The sequence below is a fragment of the Pseudonaja textilis genome, chromosome 6, assembly GCF_049901715.1.
Source record: "Pseudonaja textilis isolate UNSWEBS1 chromosome 6, rPseTex1.2, whole genome shotgun sequence".
Taxonomy (NCBI): domain Eukaryota; kingdom Metazoa; phylum Chordata; class Lepidosauria; order Squamata; family Elapidae; genus Pseudonaja; species Pseudonaja textilis.
In genome coordinates this window covers 56,539,769-56,554,049 of record NC_141995.1, presented here as the reverse complement: position 1 = coordinate 56,554,049, position 14,281 = coordinate 56,539,769, and the positions used below count along the sequence as shown (strand labels likewise).

The 14,281-nt window shown below is 42.2% G+C and overlaps 1 protein-coding gene across 6 annotated transcripts in view; it reads left to right on the top strand.

The window, feature by feature from the left end:
- The window catches only part of CLOCK (clock circadian regulator), a 51,035-nt gene that overhangs the window by 5,915 nt on the left and 30,839 nt on the right, over window positions 1-14,281 (top strand). For 5 of the 6 annotated variants that reach the window (XR_015744170.1, XM_026699922.2, XM_087936631.1 and 2 more), the window contains exons 2-3: window positions 12,958-13,196; window positions 13,949-14,079. The gene's annotated coding sequence lies outside the window, so the exon portion shown is untranslated. Of the gene's footprint in view, window positions 1-2,421; window positions 2,507-12,957; window positions 13,197-13,948; window positions 14,080-14,281 lie in introns of those variants that run through there. The other variant, XM_087936629.1, reaches the window with a different exon arrangement.

Here is a 14,281-nt window from a genome sequence, read left to right as displayed (position 1 = left end):
GAATATAATTCAGGGATTATAAAAAAAATAAGCATTAGCCTAGGTCAGAACAATGGTTCCATTAGATGATTATATATTGTCCATGGCCAAAAACAAAACACACCATTGGAGCATAAGGGCAATATTCTTTAGTATTAGTCTCCGGCATCTTGTGCATGGAGATTATATGAAGTTCTTGAATATCAGTACTGATTTATTAGTTTTCCCATGTATTAATCTGCAGCGTTTTAAATAGCAGTCCTTACGGTCATTTATCAAGGAAAACTATTACTAAATCCAATGTGACTTATCTCTAGAAATATTCAGCTTGGTCATTTAGGACTTTATACTTATCATATATTATTAAAATGTGTTAATTCTGCCATTTGCTACTTCAAATTTGGTTGAATTATACTATTATACAGTATTTTGAACATACGTACAGATTTACTTCATATTTTATTCCCACTCATAATTTATACATCCCATCAGGTTCTGTGGTTTTCTTTATATTAATAAATAAATAAAAATAAAAGCAAAACAGACTTGATTTATTCTCAGAATTTTAGTTTTATTTTACCATTTTTAAATTAAACCCTATGGAATTGTTTTTAATATTCTAATTAAATAATCATTTAGTGCAATATTGGAATTTTTTTTGTACCAAGGCATCTTGGCTTTGTCTGCAAAATGGCCAACATACATTTTAGGAAGTTATATATTATTTATTCTGAGATCATCATAAATACAGCATTATGAAGCGCTAACTTGTATGTAGGAGACTGGGACAAAGCATTCATTTTCCAACATTGAACTATTAGTCTTTATTTGTACTGTGTGATGATTTATGTATGGCTCCCTTTGACTGTAGTTTCTCCCCTATAGTTTCTGTATCCCTATCAGGGGTGTCACTCAATTTCACTGAAGGCCGCATTGGGGTTGTGTTTGACCTCGGGCGGGGGCTGGGGGGAGTGGCCATGGTAGATATGGCCAGCTTGATGTCACTTGTATTGGAAGTTTCTGCTTCTGTGACCCAAGCAAAAACAGGCTCTCAAACTCCATTTTCGGCTGGGGACAGCCTCCTGCAACCCTCTGTCAGCAAAAATAGAGCTCTATTTTCGCTGGCAGAGGTACCGCGGGCCAGTCCTAGGCTGTTTCCAAAGTGGTCCCACGGGCCAGATCTAAGCACCCTGTGGGCCGGATTTGGCCCATAGGCCTTGAGTTTGACACCCTGCTCTATGTTGAATAAGAGATACGAGTTTCTCTGTATAAAAAGTCAGCCTGCTCCTTAGTGCATCCCTTTATGGGATAACATTACAAAATCATATAGGTGGGCAAATTAAATTAAGAAATAGAATTAGATTTATATTCCATTAAAGAATGTAAACTATAATTAAAGAATTCAATTAAAAAATAGAAATGAAGAACATGTATGCTTTTTGATTAAGTTTTAATTTTTCAAATTAAAGAAAAAGCCTTGCCTGCTATGATCAAATTAGAACTCCAAAGAAATTTGAAGAATTATGGTGGATGGAAGAATAATTGGCAGGTGATTAATGTAGGTGCCCATGAGCTGTTTCTACAGGCATTCATTTCTTATAAGAAGTATAATTTGACATACTCATTTCTTTGAATATCTTAAAATACATGGCCAGGCTATCTTTTCATTTACAAGAACTCAGTAAGTTTTTAGATCTAGCAAATTAGTTTGTTGTTACGGTCACATCAGTTTGTGAAATTCCTCTATTCTTACCAAATAGTAACTTGAGATCTAAAGCCACTGGCAAACACAAATAGAAAAGTTGCAAATGTCTGAAGTTGAATAGATCTCATACTTGGATATGAAATTAGTGTTTATTTTTTTAATTGAAATGCAAGAGAGAAATGCATATTTGATACATTATTATGCAGTATATGAAAACAGACAAAGCTTCCTTCTTTCCTTATTTCTATATGATACCCATGTAATTAACCATTCCTCTATTACATATTATGCAGTAAGCCATATTTACTGAGTAATTATCATGTCTATTCAATTTTATAGTCAAAAGTGACAATGAAACATTAAATTGGATCCCCATTTTTAAACCAGAGGTGTTAGGTTATATTTAAAGGGAAAAAAGCATATTAATAGAGAGCCAGTTTGGTTAAGGCACCAGGCTAGAAAGCAAGAGACTGTGAATTCAAGTTCCATCTTAGATATGAAAGTCAAAGTCAATAACTTTGAGCCAAATCATTGTCTCTCAGCCCTGCCCAGCTCACAAGGTGGTTGTTGTGAAAATAGGATGAGGAAGGTGTGTTGATATGTTTACCACCTTTAGTTATTAATGAAAATAATAAAGGCAGATACAAATAAATAAAAGTAAAAATAATCTAATTCTGTAAATATTTACAACTAGGATTATCAAAGTTTTGGTGACCATTGGTGATTTTTAATTTTATAGGATCCTGAAACTTGCAGTTGATGCGGTGATGATGTAAGGTGGCTGGAGCAATAGTTTCTTGATATGAGTCTAAAGTGTTTCAGGTAATAATTAGGAGTTCAGTACAAATGTTCAAAAGTAAAAACCTCCATCTTTACATATTTCTAAGAAATGGAATATTTTGGCAAGGAATCACTGATACATGCTTTTAATTATAAAGTTAAATTTATCACTAAAGACTTCAAATGTTATGGATTTTATTTTTAACTTTAATTTTAAAGTTATAAAGTAAACATGCATGTTGAACATAAAAATAATTTATTATTTGGAACTAGTTCCGGGTTTAGTTCGGATCTTCCATTATTTCTCAAATGCAATGTAAATTTCAAAGAACTTTTTTTTAATGATCCTGACTTTGGAAACATTATTTAGAATTAATGGTTAAGAATATGAATTGTGAAAAAAATGAATGGGTTTGGGTTTAGATCTGCAGATACATTCTTCTACTTTGCACAAAAAAAAAAAATCATTCTATTTTTAGAATTAGAAATATTTTAGAATAATACAGCCTTTTCCAAAGAATTGGGTATTTTGCCTACAGTATGTTTGAGCCTTATAATTTATCCCTGAGAATCCTGGGTTGGTTTATTTATTTAATGATCTATTTATCTGTTCTCTTAGCCATCCATGGTATTTGCCAGTGTCTTCTCAAACACCAAAAGCATCAATAGTCTCTCTGTCCTGCTTCTTCAAGGCCCAATTTTTGCTTCTATATGATGTCACATGGAATACCATTGCTTGCAGTTTGCTGATCTTTGTTAGAATATTTGCTATCAATATTTGTTGTTCTTTAGTTTCATTCTTTCTGAGATTGCTCATGAAGTTCATAACAATAATGCCAAGAGAAAACCTCAGAACAAAACAATAAAATTAAACTTTGAAATTTTCAGTTTTTCAAAACTGAAAAAGCAAAAAGGTTTGAGAGCTTTGATTCTAAGTATGTCATATAGTTATTTCCTCAAATTGCTTGGCAAATGATTTTAAACTATGATTATTATCCCAAAATGATCTGTTATATGGCGTAAGATCATGATGTAAAAAAGTAAACAAAATTACATACCAAAATAAACCAACAAAATCCTAGTGGTTTAAAGCAGTTCCTGTTTGTGGTGCTTTGGCAGAATACAGATAAAGTCCTTCCTTATTATTTAGAGCAGTACTTTCCAAATATTTCCCTTTGTGACCCAAAACTGCTTATCAGAATGTCCTTTTTACTTGTATTTTCTGGTAGGTAAATGTTTGGTTTGCAAGGGCAAATCCAGTAATATTTATTCTGGCTTTGTGGCAGTAAGGTTAATTGAGAGACAGTTGTGAAGTTTCCTAGTAGCAGCTCTTTTTCCTGGAAGAAATCAAATTTGTACTAAGACTGTGAAGGAAGACAGCCACTACATAAGGATGTCAAAGAATAAAATCTTCCTTTAAAACTGGGATGCAGAACTTTTTTAGGGGAAGGAATACATTCCATCTAAGAATATCGATGCTGGTGATGAGGCTAAAAATACACAGACAAAATAATGAATAAATTTGTGCGTGAATAAATATAAAATAACATTTTTATTTAATTATTTTAAATTTTGTTTTAAAATATTTATGTATTTAAGAATAAATAAATAAATAATGATAGCAGATGGCTTTACAGACTGTTAGAACCACTCATTATCTTTCAAAACTCATTTTGCACTTGGTTTGCTGCTCTGACTGCACAAGCCTGCACAGGAAAAGCAAGGGGGGATTTTTAACAACACTTCCGCTTTGCCTATGCAAACCTGCAGGAGCCCTGTTTTGATAAAGTCAGGAATAAGTTGACAGGACTCCTGCAGGTATGCTCAGACAAAGTGGATCTGCTGTCAAAACTCAGTACTGGCCCTTTCTCTGTGTTTTGCTTGTGCAACCCAGTTGCCAGGTTACCCGGACAAAGTGAGAACAAAGCAGGGCAATAAAATGCCTAGTAAGTTTTGATATTACTCGTACTGCAGAGTTGCCTAGGCAAAGCAAGAGCGAGTTTTGACTCCCTTTTTAGCTGTGCAAATATCCTCAGCTGCATATGTTCTCTTCCTAGGAGTTCCAACCTACAATTTAAGAATCAGTGATGTTTGGTATTAATTGAGACCAAAGCGTATGATTAATTAATAGGTTATAAAATGACATAATTTTTGCTAAATAACTTTTAGCACACTTATATATTTTATTAAATGCATGTGTATAAACACACACACATCAGGCATTGCCAAATTGAACGAGAGGGAGAGGGATCTGGATGGATAGATTGATTAGAAAGAGAGATCTGGATGGATAGGATAGAATAGGATAGCATAGGATGGATGGATGGATGGATGGATGGATGGATAGATAGATAGATAGATAGATAGATAGATAGATAGATAGATAGATAGATAGATAGATAGATAGATATTGAACAAAATGTAGAAGAGCACTTCCTGTGAGATAATTCATTTTTAGATTTGTGGTTTCTGCCATGAAAAACCATGGGGAAGATGGCTTTTAAGTTGAACTTAACTTTTAAGTTGAAGTTAAAAGACTGGCTCTTTTTTAAGCCTTGGGTTAGCAATAGCAATAGCACTTAGACTTACATACTGCTTCATAGTGCTTTACAGCCCCTCTCTAACTGGTTTTACAGAGTCAGCATATTGCCCCCAATAATCTGGATCCTGTCTTCCTTTGATACGTGTTCTTTTGCTTTTTAATGGTAAGCCACTTAGAATCTATGAAATTGTACACTCTCAATATTGAAATAATAGTCTAAATAACTGCCATCTTTCAAGTTTTCCCCATCCAGTAAATTATACTGTAGTTTAAAGTACTCCCACTCTCTCAAGAAGAGATGCTCTTATGAGGTGGTGAGTGAGAAAGAGGGATGATAATGTTATGAAGGGAACAGAGTTTGGATGGTTTTTACTATTTTGAAAGTCATAAGTCACGTTGTGGTGAGAGGAGGAGAAAAAAGTCAAATGAGGGCATAAAGTTGGGGCTTGTGGCATCAGTGGACTGAATCAGCAAAGAAGAAATAGAGGTTGAAAACTTCTGCATTCTCCTCCATGCTGCATTGAGAGCCCAGGATGGGTTCCTTCCTAGGACATCATTTAGCTGAGTCTGCACTAAGATATAAAAGCCAGCCCCCGGAAGAGACTCCAGCGTTTGACTCAGCTCCTTTCAGTCAGTAGCTGTGTCTCTGAAAGCTTCTGTTAGATAACACTCACCAGCGATCTTCAGTACCGTTTTTCCTCATTTCAAGAAGCTCCCAGGATCTGGGCAGCTGCTCTTCCAGGAGAGCAGGGCTCTCTCTCTCTCTCTCCTACAACGTTGGGAGCAGTGTTGCTAGAGTGCTCTTCAGGCAAGTTGGGCAGCATCTGTAGACCTCCCCCACGCCTGCGGTTTGAGCGGTCGTAAAAAGTGATTGGCAAACCGATACCAGCGTCAGCCAGCTGATCGTGTGGCCAACGGCTGCCCGTTCCTTTGCTGACTTCACTCGGGGGTCTTTATAGCCTAAGGAGGGATTCTTCTACCTCGGAGCCTGTTTCCCACAGTCAGTGGCCATCTTGGATTGAAGCCTTCCACCACGAGGTGAGCGGCCATTTTGTAAGCCCGGGGGCCAATTTATACCCTAAGGGGCTTAATACAAAAAATTTACAAACAGTTTCTTTCCAGAGCCTTTATTCTTCAAATGGAGCAAGATAAGGGTGAGGCAGAGTTTTCCCCACCAGTGGAACAGTCTCTTAAACGCAATAAGAGAAAAAGTCGTAGGCAACGCACCCAATCAGTCCAGAGGGAGGTGGCTGCTAAAATGAGAGCTAAGGCTCTAGCCCCTAAGAAGGCAACTCAGGCTGAGTTGAGGGCAGAAAAGCGCAGACATGCAGCCCTAGAGAGGCAGTTCAACAGAACTATTCAACAGAAGGGAGTGCAACTACAAGCAGGTTTCAGGTGATACCCGTGGGCCCCAGCCAAGCCCTCCCAGGGGAGGAGAAGTTATCTATGAGCCTTTCCATCCTCCATCCTGGTCTCCTGAGGCCTTTGCAGTACAATATGATCCTCAGGATCTAAGCAGATCTGGGCCTTATTCCCAACATGCTTCTGGGCCCTATGCTCCACCCCCTCCCTCTGGGCCTCGAACCTCTTCTCAATCTAGCCCTGAAGCCACCTTCACTCCCACAGCAGCAGCGCCCTTCTGCCTTCTGCCTCTACCTTTGAGCATAGACCAGGGGATATCCAAGATGTTGTCTCTTTGGCCATTAGGCAGGGATTGGCTGAAGGCTTCAAGCAAATCCTTCGACCTCTGGAAAGGGTTCAGGCCCTTCTCCCTTCTCAATCTATATAAGTTCCTTGCCTCATCACCCTGATTTACACCTGCCCCAGGACCTCAGGGTCCATTCTTCTCTACCAGAATGGGAGGAGGTTGATGAGGGGGGAAGGGCTTCACCATCTGAACACAGTTACCCCTCTCGTTCAGAACGTGAAGAGGGTGAGACCTTTGACCAAAATCTTTCAGAGGGAGAAGACTCTTGCCCAGAGCAGACATCCTCTGCATTGGTCTTCAATCCTTCTCTCTTCAGGCCATTACTCAGCAAGGCCAAGCTGTCGCCAGAGGAAGTGGCTCCTGAGCCACAAGGAATTCCCTCTAGCCAGGCAGACTCACTCTTCTCCAAGCCTGTAGTGCATGCAGGGGTTTTGCCTTCTCCCACTTTGTTCCTGGACATGGTCAAGGAACAGCAGGTCCTCGCCCATCTTCTCTGGATAAGTGTTTCTACAACGGCAGCGCAACCCTGGACAATACCCTGGCAGTGCCTTCTGTTGACATTCCGGTTCTGGCCTCGCTCTCATCTACTGGCACTCTTACGTGGGCATCCGTATAGTGGCTGCACCAACGCCAGATTAGATTGCCTACATCTGACTTTCGGTCTCACCAAGGCCTTAATAAGATTATCGCAGCAGTGGAATTCACTGCAGATGCCACTCTCAATTCCGCCAAATTTGCATCTAGGGCCACGGCATCTTCAGTAGCAGCAAGAAGACTGTTATGGCTCAGAAATTGGCAGGCGGAATCACGCCGTAAATGGAAGCTGGTTTCAGTTTCATTCAAGGGCGATAAGCTTTTTGGCGATGCTCTGGAACCTTATCGAAACCAGAGATAAACGTAAAATTCTCTCTTCCTCTGGGAAGAGAGCCAACTATCACCCAGCTTCTTATACTGATAAACAGCCCTTTCGGGAGGGTGGGGGTCGTTCCTTCCGTCGCTCTAAGTAATCCCTCGTTCTCCCCACCCATCGGAGGTCGCCTAGCCTTCTTTGCCCCCAAATGGGAGGAGTCACGGCGGATGCCTGCATGCTCAGCACTATTAGGTCAGGATTACAATTGGACTTCCTAATGCCACCCCCCCCCCCCAAATTTTTTATCTGTCCTGTCTCTCGGGACATTTCAAGGCAAGACCTCATGAATCAGGCCATTCAACTATTCAAACCTGTTCCCCCCCCCTCTCAAGGGGGATGTGGGCTTACTCTTGCCTTTTCATCATTCCCAAAGCCTCAGGGGGGTAGCAAACCATCCTGGATCTAAAATTTCTCAACCAATTTGTAAAATATAGGCAATTTAAAGTGCAGACTCTGCATTCTATTTTAGAGAGCGTTCGGGGGGGGGGGCGATCTCCTCTCTTTCACTGATCTCATGGAGGCTTCTTCCACATCCCCATTTGGCCTCATCATCACCGGTTTCTCCATTTCTGTTATCAGAATACCCATTACCAGTATCGAGCACTTCCCTTCGGCCTTTCATCGGCTTCAAGGGTCTTCACAAAGGTTCTGGCAGCATTGATAGCATCTCTTCTTTCTGTTCCAGTGAGGATCCAATGCTACTTGGACAATATTTTGATTCTGTCCTCCTCCATCCATGCAGCCCATCGGGATCTGCAAATTACCCTGTCATATCTCCAGAGCCACGGATTTTTCCACTCCTGTCCACTCCAATGGTTCCTGCTTCCCTACCAATGGGCAGCAATCAGCGACTCATCCATCAAGGTCCCACTCCCGCCACAAATCTGGAGATCTCTCAATTGGTGGTGTTCCCCGTTAATCTGGAAGGGACTCCTTTTCAGGGTCCCAGACAGGCTAGTGATAACCACCAATGCCAGCCTCCTGGGTTGGGGTTCCCATATGCAGGGCCAGATAGCTCAGGACCTTGGTCCAGGTCAGAGCAGGCCCTTCCCATAAATTGGCTAGAGCTCAGAGCCATTTTTCTAGCTCTCAAGCATTTCAGGCACTCAGTGACTGGCTCTCATGTTCTAGTCCTTATGGACAACATGGCCGCCATGGCTCATGTTAACCGGCAAGGGGGGACTAGGTCCAGAGCCTTCATGGGAGAGGCTCTACGGTTGGGGTTATGGGCATAGAAACACCTGTTGTCGATCTCGGCGGACCACTTCTCCAGGATCAACAACTCCCAGGCCGACTGGCTCAGCAGGAGCCTAGTCGACCAGGCAGAATGGTCCATTCCTCTGTCTCTATTCAGGTCCTTTCCCTCAGATTCGGAACGCTGGAGGTGGATCTCTTCTTCACTCCTCAAATCGCCCAGGTCACCAGATTCTTCACCAGGTTTCCTTGCCAGGGAGCGGAGGGGACCAGTGCCCTTCGGTGCAGATGGCCCAAAAGTCTCCTCTATGCCTTTCCCCCGCTCCCCATCATTCCGGCAGTAATTTGGAAGATGTTGGAGGAACGAGCGGAGCTCCTCCTCCTGGCACCCTATTGGCCAAGGAGGCCCTGGTTTGCGGACCTGGTCAACCTATCGGTGGCTTCTCCTTGGAGGATCCCAGCCCATCTAATCTCCCTTCATCAGGGGATTCTGTTCCACCCGGAGACCCAGTGGCTCAAGCTGACCCTGTGGCACTTGAGCGGCAGCGGTTAGAGGTGGCTGATCTTCCTGAAAGGGTCATCATCACTATCCTGGCATCTCGCAAACCTCCCACAAGGTGCATCTATGATGCCACCTGGAAGGCCCTTTTCCGATGGTGCCTTAGGGAGGATCTCTCTCTCCTGCTTTAGCCCAGTTGGCAGAGGTTCTTAGATTCCTTCAGCATGATCTGGAGAAAGGTTTGGCCCCCCAAAACTTTACGCAGGCAGGTTGAGGCCCTCTCCTCGGTTCTTTCATGGGGTTCACATCCTTCCTTATCCCATCACCCTTCAGTCAGGAGGTTTCTGAAAGGGGCTTCCAACCTGCACCCACCGGTGGTTCACAGGTATCCTTCCTGGGATCTTCATGTGGTCCTTAATGCCCTTACAAAGCCCCCCCTTTGAACCCCTTAGAACATGGTCTCTCCGTTTCCTGTCTCTGAAGGTAGAGTTCCTCGTTTCCATCACTTCAGCCAGGCGGGTATCCGAGCTCGCTGCTCTTTCCATCAGACAGGACCTTTGTTCCTTTTATGATGATAGGGTTGTCCTCAGTCTGGACCCCTCATTTATTCCAAAGATTAACACCTGTTCCACAGGTCCCAGGATATTATGTTGCCTGGTTTCTGCCCCCTCCCGCACCATGACTTAGATCAACAGTGGCGCACGTTAGACGTAGGTAGAACATGCAAGCTTTGGTATGTCCCATCCTGGGCTCTCGATTTGGTATGTCCCATCCTCGGCTCTCGATGCAGCGTGGAGGAGAATGGGCGTTGGTGGAAGTTACCCTGAACGCCCTTTCTATCTATGCTGCGAGAGAGGCCAGCCCCTCCCCTGATTCGTCCGGAGAGGGTAAGCCATATTTCTGTATTCATTTGGGCTTTTAGAGACACCTTTCAGTCTGTCAAGTATCTTCACCAAAGCTGGGGTCTCTCTCGGGGGCTGGCTTTTATATCTTAGTGCAGACTCAGCTAAATGACGTCATAGGAAGGAGTCAACCCATCCTGGGCTCTCTCGCAGCATAGATAGAGAGGGCGTTCAGGGTAACTTCTACCTACGCCCATTCTCCAACTGTTAAGGAGCAAAAACAATAAACATAGCGAGTAAACAAGCGGGTAAGCAGTGATGAGTGAGAGTAGACATTTGTAGGCAACAGGACGGTCATCTCAGCGTTAAAAAAAAAAACCCTAAGAAACAGTGGAGATTAATTTCTTATTTAAAATTAAGCAAACTGACAGATCAAAATAAAAGGTCTCCCCAGGCAAGTAAAAGAATGTTCTCCGTCCTTCCCCTATCTTTGCTTGTAGGAAAGGAAACAAGACCTTTTTTAGCCTGATCTTTTCAGTTTGAATTATTGAGTAATGATTTTAATTGTTTACATCTGTTTCTCCTCAATTCTTAAAACTTTTGGAAAACCTTTATTTAAACTGTTGGGAGTCAAGAGGCATCTGCTATTATATAGCAGAAAAACATTATGGGATAGCATGAGCCCCGATAAGCACGCCCACAATCTATGTATTACTAAAATTTTTGGGGTCCATTTGATTGAAACCTTCAATTGGGAGAAACAATGCATGTAGAGAAACATCTTTTTGAATCATTAGCTCAAATGGGCTAACTTATATAATGTGTTCAAAATCCTGGATCATGATTCCTATAGCATTGAAATTTGGAAAAATTGTAGTTGCTTTAGTGTTGCTGCACAGCCATAATGCTACACTGCGACAGTCAGTGGTGGTGGTCATGTGATTCTAATTTTCAGCCGTCCCTGCCAGCTTCGTACAATGAAAGTCAGTGAGGAAGTCAGCAGGAAGCCACTCCTCATCTCACTGCTTTTTTGCCCTCCTGTGATCATTTTGCTTCTCTGTTTAGGTTAGGCTTGTCCAACCCGCGGCCCACGGGCCGCATGCGGCCCAGGTCGCCTCGTAATGCGGCCCAGTGCCCACCCCAACCTTCGTGCCAGAGCCAGCGAGGAGGAGGAGGAGAGGCAGGCGCGAGGCGGGGCGAGGCGAGTGCCAGGCCAAGCAGCAAGAGAAAAGGCAGGCGCCATCAGAGTGCCGCCACCTGCTGTTGCCGCCGGCGGCACCGCCACCGCTTCTGCCCCTGCCGCCGCTGCCCCCGCCGCTGGTTCTTCCCCCGCCACCGCTGCTGCTTCTGCCCCCACCGCCGCCGCTTCTGCCCCCACCACCGCTGCTGCTTCTGCCCCTGCCGCCGCCGCTGCCCCCGCTGCCGCCACTTCTTCCCCGCCACCGCCGCCGCTTCTGCCTCCGCCACCGCTGCTGCTTCTGCCCCGCCACCGCCGCTTCTTCTCCCGCCGCCTCTTCCCCCACCGCCACTTTTTCCCCGCCGCCGCCGCTTCTTCTCCCGCCGCCCCTTCTTCCCCCGCCGCCACTTCTGCCCCGCCACCGCTGCTGCTTCTGCCCCTGGTCGGGGAAGAAGCGGCGGCAGCGGGGGCAGAAGCGGCGGGCGGGGACAGAAGCAGCAGCGGTGGCAGGGGGAAGGCTTCTGTCCCCGCCGCTGCTGCTGCTGCTTCTGCCTTCCAGTCCTGCCTCATCCAGCCGGGCCATTTGCAGGAGGAGAGGTAGGCATGAGGCGGGCGAGCTTTCTCCCCCACTCCCCCCGCAAAATTTGGCCGGAAAATAAACTGTGATAAAAAAACTGTGATAAAAAAGTGATAAAAAATAAATAATTTTTAATTAATAATAAATAATAAAAACATCTCACTAATTTCATTTCCAAATAAATTTAATATGTTAACTATGTTTTCTATGGTTTTTTCGGATGATCAGGTATCGTTACTGTTATTTTATTTTATGTGCGGCCCAAACCAAATTTTCATCTTCTAATGTGGCCCAGGGAAGGTGAAAGGTTGGACACCCCTGTAAAGAAATGTCTCTGAAATAATGACCCAACTGGTCACAATTTATCTCGTAATAGTCTAAAGTTCTAAGCTTGACATGTGTATGCATAGTCAGAGCTAAACATAGCTCTAAGGTATGGTGTGCGGTTTGATTTTCTGCCAGAATTCAAAATATTGGTAGTATGAATAGAACAGCCATATTCACACGTCATTGCTTTCCAAACTGAACTAGTTGCCTAAACTTATCAGATGATTTATAGCCACTCTGGAATTATTGTTTTTTCTAAATTGTGAGTGTTGATTAGATTTACAATATCAGGACTGAACAAATTTGGGCAATCACTAGATGAAGCAAAGTGATAGTTATTTGTAGTTAGCATCTGTTTTTTTACAAGCCAAAAATAGTGCAAAATGTGTGTGTGTACGTACCTATACTGTATTATATAATTTATAGATGAACAAGTGATACTGAAAATCAGTAAATCAGATCAGATGATTGCAGGTTTTTGAGATTGTAGTTTTGCTGAATAGCCCTAATTGTATAAGTGTAATAAGAAGGAATTACTCAAGATCAAACCCTTGTTTATTTTAATTGAAAATATTTATAGTACACTCCTTTCAGAAGTATACAACTAAGTGGAGAAAATTAAATAGCAGTGTCACAACAGAATAAAAAATACAGACCAATATGGCATGCCCACAATCAGTCAGTTAGAGCTAATGTAGTTTGTTTCATCCCATCCAGAATCTGACAGCTTCAGGATACCAGTTCAGGCTTTCTACATCATGTCTGACTCAGTCCGGAATGATGGCATATGGATATCATCGGCATACTAAAGTCATTTCACTTCAAGACGACAGCTACTTCAGATAGATGTTAAATAGTATAGGAGAGATCCCTGAGTCCTGTGGTATCCCACACAGAAGCAACCAAGGATTCAAGTTCTGCTCCTCCATAATTATTGACTGCAACTGCTTATTCGGGTAAGAATGGAACCACTATAAAACGGTGCCCCTGAGTCCCAGTTGTTGTAATCAGTCAGTAAGATAATCAGTGGTGCTCAGTGATGCAAAGAAGTTGAAAAGATCCAAGAAAATGCATTCTAATTAAATTAGAAAGCACCATATTAAAAACAATTGTATAGGCAGTGAACTGATATATAGGAACCTACATAGCTACTACAAAGTGGACCTTCTAAAGAAATTTCATCTTATTAGGTCGGCCTTTCTTGCCTTTAGTTTAAGAAAAAATATAAAATGGTCATAAGATTGCTATAATTTTGGGGGGGAGATAAATAGTTGAGACTTTTATATGTAAAGGACAATAAATGGGACAGGTATGGAAAAAGTAGATAATTTCTTTCCACGTTAGAATATGGGATTAAATTATGGAATTTAGAGGCAAAGGAAAACATTTTTACACAGACTACACAGTTAAGCTGTGTGGTTCCCCTTCACAAGGCTTAGTTGTGGCTGTCAACTTCGGTAACTTTTATATTTTTAAAGTGATATTAAGATTAAAAGTGAACACTGGTTGCTGGGAGAATATAAGAGGTGCTTTTGCATCTGATTGGTAACTACAGGCACAAAATACTGGATTAAATAGTCCATTGGTCTAATTCAGCAAGCATTTCTTATGTTATTAAATATATTGTTTTGTTACTGTTATTACTGTTACTGTTATTGTTCGTCCTTTGGATTAAAACATTAACTTTTTTCTGTTTTCTTTTAAATAGTAATACGCGCTAGAACTTAAAAGAACTTCTATGGGCAATACATTCTGAAGATACCTTTCTCTCAAAAATTGGCCCTTTTGAAATCAGTCTTTGTAGAATATTGCCATTTATCATCCAGAAAGGAATACACGGTAAAATATTGCATGTTTAAATTTAAATCATAATTATGATATGTATCAATAAATAAGACTAGAGTCTGGATGCAGGAATCTAGGTTAGGTATATCAAGCATACAAATGGGATTTTTGAAGTTTTTAAAAATAGCAAACTTTGATATGTTGTAAGAAATTGATTTCTTCTTGGTTTTTATGGTGGTGGCATGGTGCTGTGGCA